The sequence below is a fragment of the Blennius ocellaris genome, assembly GCF_963422515.1.
Source record: "Blennius ocellaris genome assembly, chromosome: 6".
In the NCBI taxonomy this organism is placed as follows: domain Eukaryota; kingdom Metazoa; phylum Chordata; class Actinopteri; order Blenniiformes; family Blenniidae; genus Blennius; species Blennius ocellaris.
Window position 1 is genome coordinate 24,903,640 of NC_137655.1, and position 8,893 is coordinate 24,912,532.

The following is an 8,893-nucleotide window of genomic DNA, read 5'->3' on the forward strand; positions in this document are numbered from 1 at the left end:
AAGTAATTTGAACAATATTAAACTACTACTTGCTATGCTTTTTGTTGTGTGTTTCGCTTTTCTTTTTCATTTGCAGCCCAGATAAGAGACCCGTCGCCGTCTCTGCCTCTGTTGTTCCACCAAGGTCACGCTGGCTGATTGGGAACGAATGTGCCAGAAGACGACAGCACTCTCAGACAAGAGGTCATAATCAGAAAGAGCGACGCTATAATCAAACATCAGCCTCCAGGCAGTTAAGAGACAAAGCATAACAAACCAAAAAAAAGGGGGTTGCATGACCACAGGGAGACATTTGATTGAGAGAAGAAAATAAAAAAGATGCATCTGAAGTGAAATCTTTAATCAAGGAGAGGAGACTGGGACAAAGGAGCACTCTGTGGTTGAGACATCTGAAAGGAAGAAAGCAGAGTGGGAGAGGTGGACAGAAAGAGGAGACAGAAGGCAGGATGGAGTCGATGGAGTGTCGCGGCGCGTTGGTATTTTTAACATGTTCTAATCAGAGGCAGCACATCAAGTGTGGCCTGTTGCAAAAAAAACGCCCTGTCAGTTAATCAGAGCAAAGAAACAAAGAGGGGAGAAGAAAAAGCAAGAAGCCTGGTTCTGATGCCAGAACGACGCCGCGGAACGCCAGACTCCAATATGCTGCATAAAGAAAAAGGATTTGTTGTGTACAGCAGGAGGAAATGAGGACAGAATTGAGTAAATTCTCTGTCTTACGTAAATCTTATACGCATGAAAGAATCCTCCTGTAGACTCGGGGGTCTAATAAGCTGGGATGGAGGGAGGAGGAGTGAGGAGGTGTTTTCCCTCATCCTGTCTTCAGCCAGCCCAGTGGGGGGGGGGCATAAAAGTAAGGAAGAGATGAGTGGTGTCTGAAGGCAGGCGGAGGATAAAATCAGGCCGTCTCCCTCATGTTCGCCTGGATTTTTCAGTCTGTTCCGCTGGGCTGCAACTCGCTCTGCACACTTCTTCTTTTTAACCCCAAAATCCTGGTGGCTTGGAACGTCCTCTTTGACCATTTTAATGAATCCGAGCAGATTAGCGGAGACAATTATTCTAATCCAGGAAACACTCAACTGAACCTGGTCCTCTTGTTATTCACCAATCAGCTGCAGCGTACGGTAAACACCGTGTGCAAAGTCCTCTCTCCCATGAGGATCCAACAACAAGCAGAGTGTTTGAATTCGAACATTGCTCAGGAAAGTTCCTCCTCCTGCCGGTTTTCTGTGACGGAAGCCTTTGGTAAATATGCATGGCCGACGCCTGCGTCCTGCTGCAGTGCAGAGTGTTAGCGAGCGGCGCTGCAGGTATATTGATGAGCTGTGGGTCTGACGAGGCTCACATCACAGCAATCAGGCCTCATCATGGCTTCAGGACTTCAACGCTCAGGTAGAGCTCTGAAAAGAGCCTTTCCCCGGCCGCTGGTGTGAAGAGTCACCATTGTTTGTCATTTCACAAGCTGCTTGTTTCCTAAGCCCAGCTCAGGGGACGGGGACTCTAATCCAACACAGAGACATTCAGCGGCTTCCAGCAAGTGGTGGGACAGTGCAAAGGCTGGAATGCAGAGCCGCAGTGCCAGCCAGTCAGACCAGAAGGGAGTGGGATTGCATGAGTCTTAAAATGCATCTTGGGGGCAGGATCGTCGGGGATATTATCCAAAGAATCATGACAAGAATTCAATAACAGGCTTTTGTCCTGTGAAATTTCAGTCTTCCCATAAGCATCCTTCTGTTTCTGCCTCTCTTTCCATTTCCCCCTCTCCCTCTTTATCCCCCTGCTCCTCTGGGGGAACGAGTTAAAAGCATAATACTGGGAGTACTTGAGTGCTGAAGATTCCTCTTGAATGCTAAGCAGCATTGTCAAATAGCAGACTGCAGCACTGGATGGGCAGTGAGGATCTGGGCTGACGGCGAAGCACAACAACATCCCGCCACGCTTAACCCAGAACTCTTCCGCTTAAAATCCGTTGCATTCATGAGAAAATTAAGTCGATTTTCAGTGTTTTGAACAACAACAGAGCGATAAAAACATCAAAGTTTAGTTTGCGACTTCTGAAATCGACACTGAAACCAGTGATGAAGTGGTTAGCATGGTTTCCTCCAGTCAAGAGCTTTATGTGTCGCATGCTGCCTTTCTTGCTTTCTTTCTTTCTTTCTTTCTTTCTTTCTTTCTTTCTTTCTTTCTTTCTTTCTTTCTTTCTTTCTCTGCAGTGGGAACAGTTTGGACTGGCTGGAACCAGCAGAAGGCAACATCCCGGATGCCAACTGTCATTGAACCCAAATGAGGAAGAAGGGAAAAAATCTTATTTTTTTAAATTAAAGAATCAGAACAATTGAACAGTAGAAACAAACAATGACAATTCACAGAGTTTGAAATTCGATTACAAACATCTTACCTACAACCAAAAAACACCTCCATGATGGAAAATGTGACTTGTGACATTTCACAAGTCTTTGTTTGGTTGGCTTTCAACAAAAATATTTCAAATTAACCTTCTGAATGTTGGTAGAGTGACAGAGAGCTTGCTCATGGATGTGAAAGTGTGTGAACACGTGTTGAACTTACCAACAAAGGCTCACAATGTTTACCTGAATGTGGAGGCGACCAGAACAAGGCAGGGAAAGATATTTTCAGCCCTGCAACAAGAAAATGTCCCACAGCAGTAGTTTGATAACTTGACAGAAGTGCAGTTTCACATGAGTTCATCCAATCTCTGAAGTGAGTGTCTGCAACCAGGCCGGACGATTATTAGAACCCGTTTTCAAGAAAAGTACATTTAAAAAAAGGATTTAAACAAGGATAACCAACTATTTAGTGTATAATATTGTGGTTTACAAGCTATTTGCATGCCCCCCCCCCCCCCCCACCCTCTGCATGTGAGGTTTTCCCAGCATGCTCAGGGTTTAAAAACATGCATTGTAGGTTAGCTGGAGTCTTTAGGTGTGTGTGTGTGTGTGTGTGTGTGTGTGTGTGTGTGTGTGTGTGTGTGTGTGTGTGTGTGTGTGCGTGCGTGCGTGTGTGCGTGCGTGCGTGTGTGTGTGTGTGGACTGTCGGCTCCAGTAAGTTACATGGAGGACAGATGGATGAACATGAACACTTCTTCAAGTCTTAAATGATGCAAAGGTTGAAAAGTGGAGCCATGAAATGAGGTGATCTCATGTGACGGCAGTTGTCATTTCACCTCCTCTCATCTGTTTGTCTTTCTTTTTCCTTCATTTTTATTTACCCTTCCCATTTTGCATTTGAATGGCGTGATGTAAACAAACCACTGAAGACATAAAGCAAATCAAATGTTGTTGCCTCTTTAAAAGGCAGAGCTGTCCTGCATCTCATTAGACTGCTGAGTGACCAGGAGCTGCAATCGCTCATTTTATTTGTGTTTTGGACAAGTGGAACTGAGGGATAATGTTGACCTTGTTAACTCAATTCAGAGTCTATCTGGACTGATCAGAATGAAGATAATCTACAATCAGTGGGAAGCCTCATTTATCTGACACTAATACATAAAACTAAAGTGTCTAATAACACTCTGAGAATTGATTTTAAATGGATTTCTGTGGAGATTCAGGGAAAGATTCGTAAACCAGATTGTTCTTTATGGAGCTTAAAGCCTCTCTAATGTTCATGGGATAGATGCTATGCATTTTAATTGCAGGCAAATTATAGTCTCACTCCAGTGTCTCTCATCTAAACACAGACAGGCATGTGTATACAGTAACTCTGTGCTGCAATAAGAAGCACGGCGTTGCAGTGGGAGCGAAGGTCCTGATTGCTTGTGCTGTCAGAGGTCGTTGTTTGTTTGTCTGTGGCAGGAAAACCGTTTCCATCCTCTGTTTCTGCTGTAATTATACATTACAGGCTCGTCTGTGGACGAAGCTAAATAACAACACTCTCAGCTACACCCACACACACACACACACACACACACACACACACACACACACACACACACACACACACACACACACACACACACACACGGGCGTCGTAGGAGAGCCGCAGCATAAAGATTTAATGAAACTGTAGGGGGCGTCGTCTGGTGGGGCTTTAAATGTTTCAATGTTACTATTTCTTACTGCTACAGGGAAAGAGAGAGTTTCCTCTGGTAACTCCGGTGTCAGTGGGCTCTTTCCTGCTCCTTTTGCCATAATTTCCCTGTGGCATAAATACGTTGATGCCTGCATGATGTAAGCTTTGCATAACCCAGGAGCTGCTAATGTGGGAGGCTGCAAACTGGGGGGGCAGTGCAACACTATTAAATGAGACAACATTTAACAATAAGACAAGGTTTCATTCACGCAAAAAAAAAAGAGTGATTTCCTGTGTTACACCTGCTGTGATTCTCCCCATAAAAAGGCAGTGTTGCTGGGGGGTTTCAGAGGAGCTGGGCTCACAGACGACGTGGTCGCACCAGGCCGCGGCCAATCTACATTTGGTACCAACCGAGCAGTGACAGAGGGATGACTTGAAGGAAGCTTGACTTGTGGCTTAATTTAACATCTTAGAAAACACTGGTCCTGACATAGAATTCATTTGACAGCCACCGCCCACTCGCACTCATCTGCTCTCTCTCGCTTATTTTCACACTCGCGCTCCACTGTTGTTATCTGACAGATACGCACACATTTACAAATGTGACGTAATATCGGCCCAGAGCTGTAATCCATAAAGAAGGCTTTTTAAGATGTTCAAAGGAAACCACAAAAAAAAAGATGACTGCAGTGGGCAGTCGAGCAGCGTCATTAACCAGCCACTACGTGTGTGTGTGCGTGTGTGTGTGTGTGTGTGTGTGTGTGTGTGTGTGTGTGTGTGTGTGTGTGTGTGTGTGTGTGTGTGTGTGTGTGTGTGTGTGTGTGTGTGTGTGTGTGTGTGTGTGTGTGTGTGTGTGTGTGTGTGTGTGTGTGTGTGTGTGTGTGTGTGTGTGTGTGTGTGTTGTGACATGGTCTTCATGGGAAACAGAGCTTGTTTGCTCATCATGTGGTCGATCTTTAATCAGATATGATGTGAATCTTTCCAGTTGTCGAACAGTATTTGAAGTTGAGGGTAGGTTTGAGGTTTGAAGTTGAGGGAAGGTTGAAGTTGAGGGTAGATTTGAAGTTGAGGGTAGGTTGAATTTGAGGGTAGGCTGAAGTTGAGGGTAGGGTGTAAGTTGAGGGTAGGTTGAAGTTGAGGGTAGGTTTGAAGTTGAGGGTAGGGTGTAAGTTGAGGGTATGTTGAAGTTGAGGGTAGGATTGAAGTTGAGGGTAGGTTGAAGTTGAGGGTATGTTGAAGTTGAGGGTAGGGTGTAAGTTGAGGGTAGGTTTGAAGTTGAGGGTAGGTTGAAGTTGAGGGTAGGTTTGAAGTTGAGGGTAGGTTGAATTTGAGGGTAGGCTGAAGTTGAGGGTGGGGTGTAAGTTGAGGGTAGGTTGAAGTTGAGGGTAGGTTGAAGTTGAGGGTAGGGTGTAAGTTGAGGGTAGGGTGTAAGTTGAGGGTATGTTGAAGTTGAGGGTAGGGTTGAAGTTGAGGGTAGGTTGAAGTTGAGGGTAGGTTGAAGTTGAGTGTAGGGTTGAAGTTGAGGGCAGGTTGAAGTTGAGGGTAGGGTGTAAGTTGAGGGTAGGTGGAAGTTGAGGGTAGGGTTGAAGTTGAGGGTAGGTTGAAGTTGAGGGTGGATTGAAGTTGAGTGTAGCGTTGAAGTTGAGGGTAGTAATTACACACAACATTACTATTATGTATTGTTCTCAGGACTGAACTGTGCACCTTACCTCCTCTACACCCCCCCCCCTTGCACTTATTCTGCACTTTCTTCTTAATATGTTTTAACATATGTTTTGCACTGATACTGGAGTTGTTTTTAATCTCATTGTACCTAGGTATAGTGACAATAAAAGGCATTGAATTTAATTGAAAGGTTGAAGTTGAGAGTAGGGTTGAAGTTGAGGGTAGGTTGAAGTTGAGGGTGGGGTTGAAGTTGAGGGTAGGTTTGAAGTTGAGGGTAGGTTGAAGTTGAGGGTAGGTTGAAGTTGAGGGTAGGGTGGAAGTTGAGGGTAGGTTGAAGTTGAGGGTAGGTTGAAGTTGAGGGTAGGTTGAAGTTGAGGGTAGGATGGAAGTTGAGGGTAGGGTGGAAGTTGAGGGTAGTTGAAGTTGAGGGTAGGTTGAAGTTGAGGGTAGGATGGAAGTTGAGGGTAGTTGAAGTTGAGGGTAGGTTGAAGTTGAGGGTAGGATGGAAGTTGAGGGTAGGTTGAAGTTGAGGGTAGGATGGAAGTTGAGGGTAGGTTGAAGTTGAGGGTTCCTGGTGTTCATGCAGGAAACTTAACACTCTGTACCCGACGTTGTTCACTATTTACACAACTAATTAAAATGTTGCCTGGAAGTTGACGATGCACTGAATTTTTTATATCAGCTAACCCAAACACAAATATCGCCTGAATGCCACGACCTGAATTTGTCCAGTATCTAGAGCAGTTCATGTTACCAGATCTTTCTTTCAAATGTGTTTCATGGAGATCAAAAGGAACGAGAGTGATGCCAACCTCACGTCAGGTAAAACACAGACTCCAGTCAGTCGAAGGCTTTGTACTGTGGGGGAGTCAAAGTATCTCAGGAAAGCGCACACAGCTGAAACATGCACGTGGTAAAATATAGTAGAATGTTTGACAATCTCTCTCTGTTAGCAGGTATTATAGCCAACATCAAAGTGAAAGGACACATCTCGTTATAACTTAACTTTCTGTCTCTTCCCAAGTATGATGTATGAAAGAATAGGCTGATGGATATTTGTTTTATATTTGGTACATTTATCTCAAATATAAACTGGCTTTATGTACAGAAACATGTCCTGGGAAAACTTCCATTGAAACGTATGAATGAACAGATAAAAAGTGAGTTAAAATGTATGAACATGAAGTAAAAATCAGTCAGAAAGACAGACGGGTGTGTGGATGTGTATTTACTCCCACTGTAGTAAATAATAACCCTAACCCTAAATAAAATCCAACTCTGATCAGATGAGTTTCCCACAATATTGTTAAAACACACTTTCGTCACATATTCATGTGTCATCTGTACTAAAATGTGACTTGAGTTGTATTTTATGGCCAAACTAACAGGAGTGTGACCGTCTGTCGTCTCGGTGATAACTCTGATGTGTTTCTTATTGTTCTTCAAATCTCTGCAGAGACACGTTCGACTGAAACAACCTGCTTCATCAGGAGCAGATTTCTATTAATGTCCATGAAGGGAACGATAAAGAGCATCATGGCTGGTCTGCACTCACACGACATGTCTTTATTCTATCTCCACACTGATCTTTCAATATTTAGATGTGATTTCATGAATAAAATGCCCCATGAAAGCAAAGCGTGTTCATGACAGTGGAACCAGAGTCAGTGGACTCCCTCAGAGGACACCAGGTCCCCAACAGGACAGACCGGGGCAACATTTGCATTTTACAGTCCTGCGGTTGTCTTTTCCGTTGCAGCCACAGTTCCTCTTCAGACTAGTTTGAAGTTCCATGCAGCCATATCAGTGGATCAATAGGTTCCACTTGCTGTGATCATTAGACAAGATTATGAAAATACGATGGCTTTTGTTTCTCCACACAATCACCATCTGAGCAGTTTTTGTTTGTGCAAAGATGAAATGCAAAAACTATCCAAAGTGTCTATTTGTCATATCCAAATGTTCAGAATGAAAAGAAGACATGCAAACACACACGCATGCGTCCTCTGCAGAGGACAGTGCTCGTGAAGCTGCAGCAGATTGGTGCATCTCAGGATTTCCCATATAGCGCCACAATAAGCAGAACGACGAGGACAAAGGCAGAGGGGACAATAGCGACTATTCATGGAAGAATAATGGATAAAGGCTGGCGTCATGTCGCTTCAGAGATACAGTCGCTGCTGGTTTGCACAGACACAGTCAGTGCTACAGCGCCCCCCCGTGGTCTGACTCTGAAACGTTCATATTCAAAGAAAAGTCATTGTTCAAGAATATCCCGACCATGAACATTCTGTTAATGCATGTCTTACAGCTGCTTTTTTTTTTTTTTTTTAAACAAAGCTAACTAAAATGTTTTTAATGCAACATGTAGGATAAGGGTTATTTATTTCAAATATTTAGGACTTTTAATTATATACAAACAAACTGTAAAATCTGTGACAAGGTTTTTCTGTGTGAATCAGCCCTCATCATTGTAACGTGAAAAAAATATATAGAAAAAAAATTAGGAAACAAACCTCCAGGTAAAATCCTCGCTCCTGAAACGCAACGTATTTTTTATAAACAAGTTTCAAAGCCTCTCATTTGAGTTTTGAAACAAATCGTTGCAATCTGCAGCCTCACCGCTAGATGTCCTCAGAAACTACAACTCAATTCCTTTAAAGCAGTGGTTCTCAATTATTTTCTGTCACGCCCCCCCTAGAGGACAAAAAAATGTTCAGCCCCCCCCCCCCGAATTGTACTACCATTGAGAACCTGATAATATGTATGTATTTATCTGTATAAACCACTGTATGAGTTGCTGCACCAGCATTCTGCATACAATCGCCTGATTATCAAAATAAATTAATAAAATGAGCTGGAGGCCCTTTTTTTATCATTCAAGCATGAATAAAGACACTAATGCTGAAAGTCGCGCCGCCTCACGCCCCCCCTGACACCCCACCACGCCCCCCCAGGGGGGCTCGCCCCACCATTTGAGAAGCACTGGTTTAAAGCCACACAGAAAGAAAGAAAAAAGATATGATGACAATAAATAAAAAAAAATGTCATGTAATTATTTGAGCGAAGGGGGAAGTGACACTGTCTCTTTTATTAATCTGTGAAAAGTGAATCATATTGTCATATATGTCATGAGCACATCCATCCATCATCCACTGTCCATCCATCCATCCATCCATCCATCATCCACTGTCCA

The 8,893-nt window shown here is 43.6% G+C and overlaps 1 protein-coding gene across 1 annotated transcript in view; it reads right to left on the reverse strand.

The window, feature by feature from the left end:
- Positions 1-2,610: 2,610 nt before the first annotated feature.
- LOC308131893 (junctional adhesion molecule 2A-like) overlaps positions 2,611-8,893 on the reverse strand; it is an 18,342-nt gene continuing 12,059 nt past the window's right edge. The window contains exon 11 of the mRNA XM_080498775.1: positions 2,611-2,636. The gene's annotated coding sequence lies outside the window, so the exon portion shown is untranslated. The remainder of the gene's footprint in view (positions 2,637-8,893) is intronic.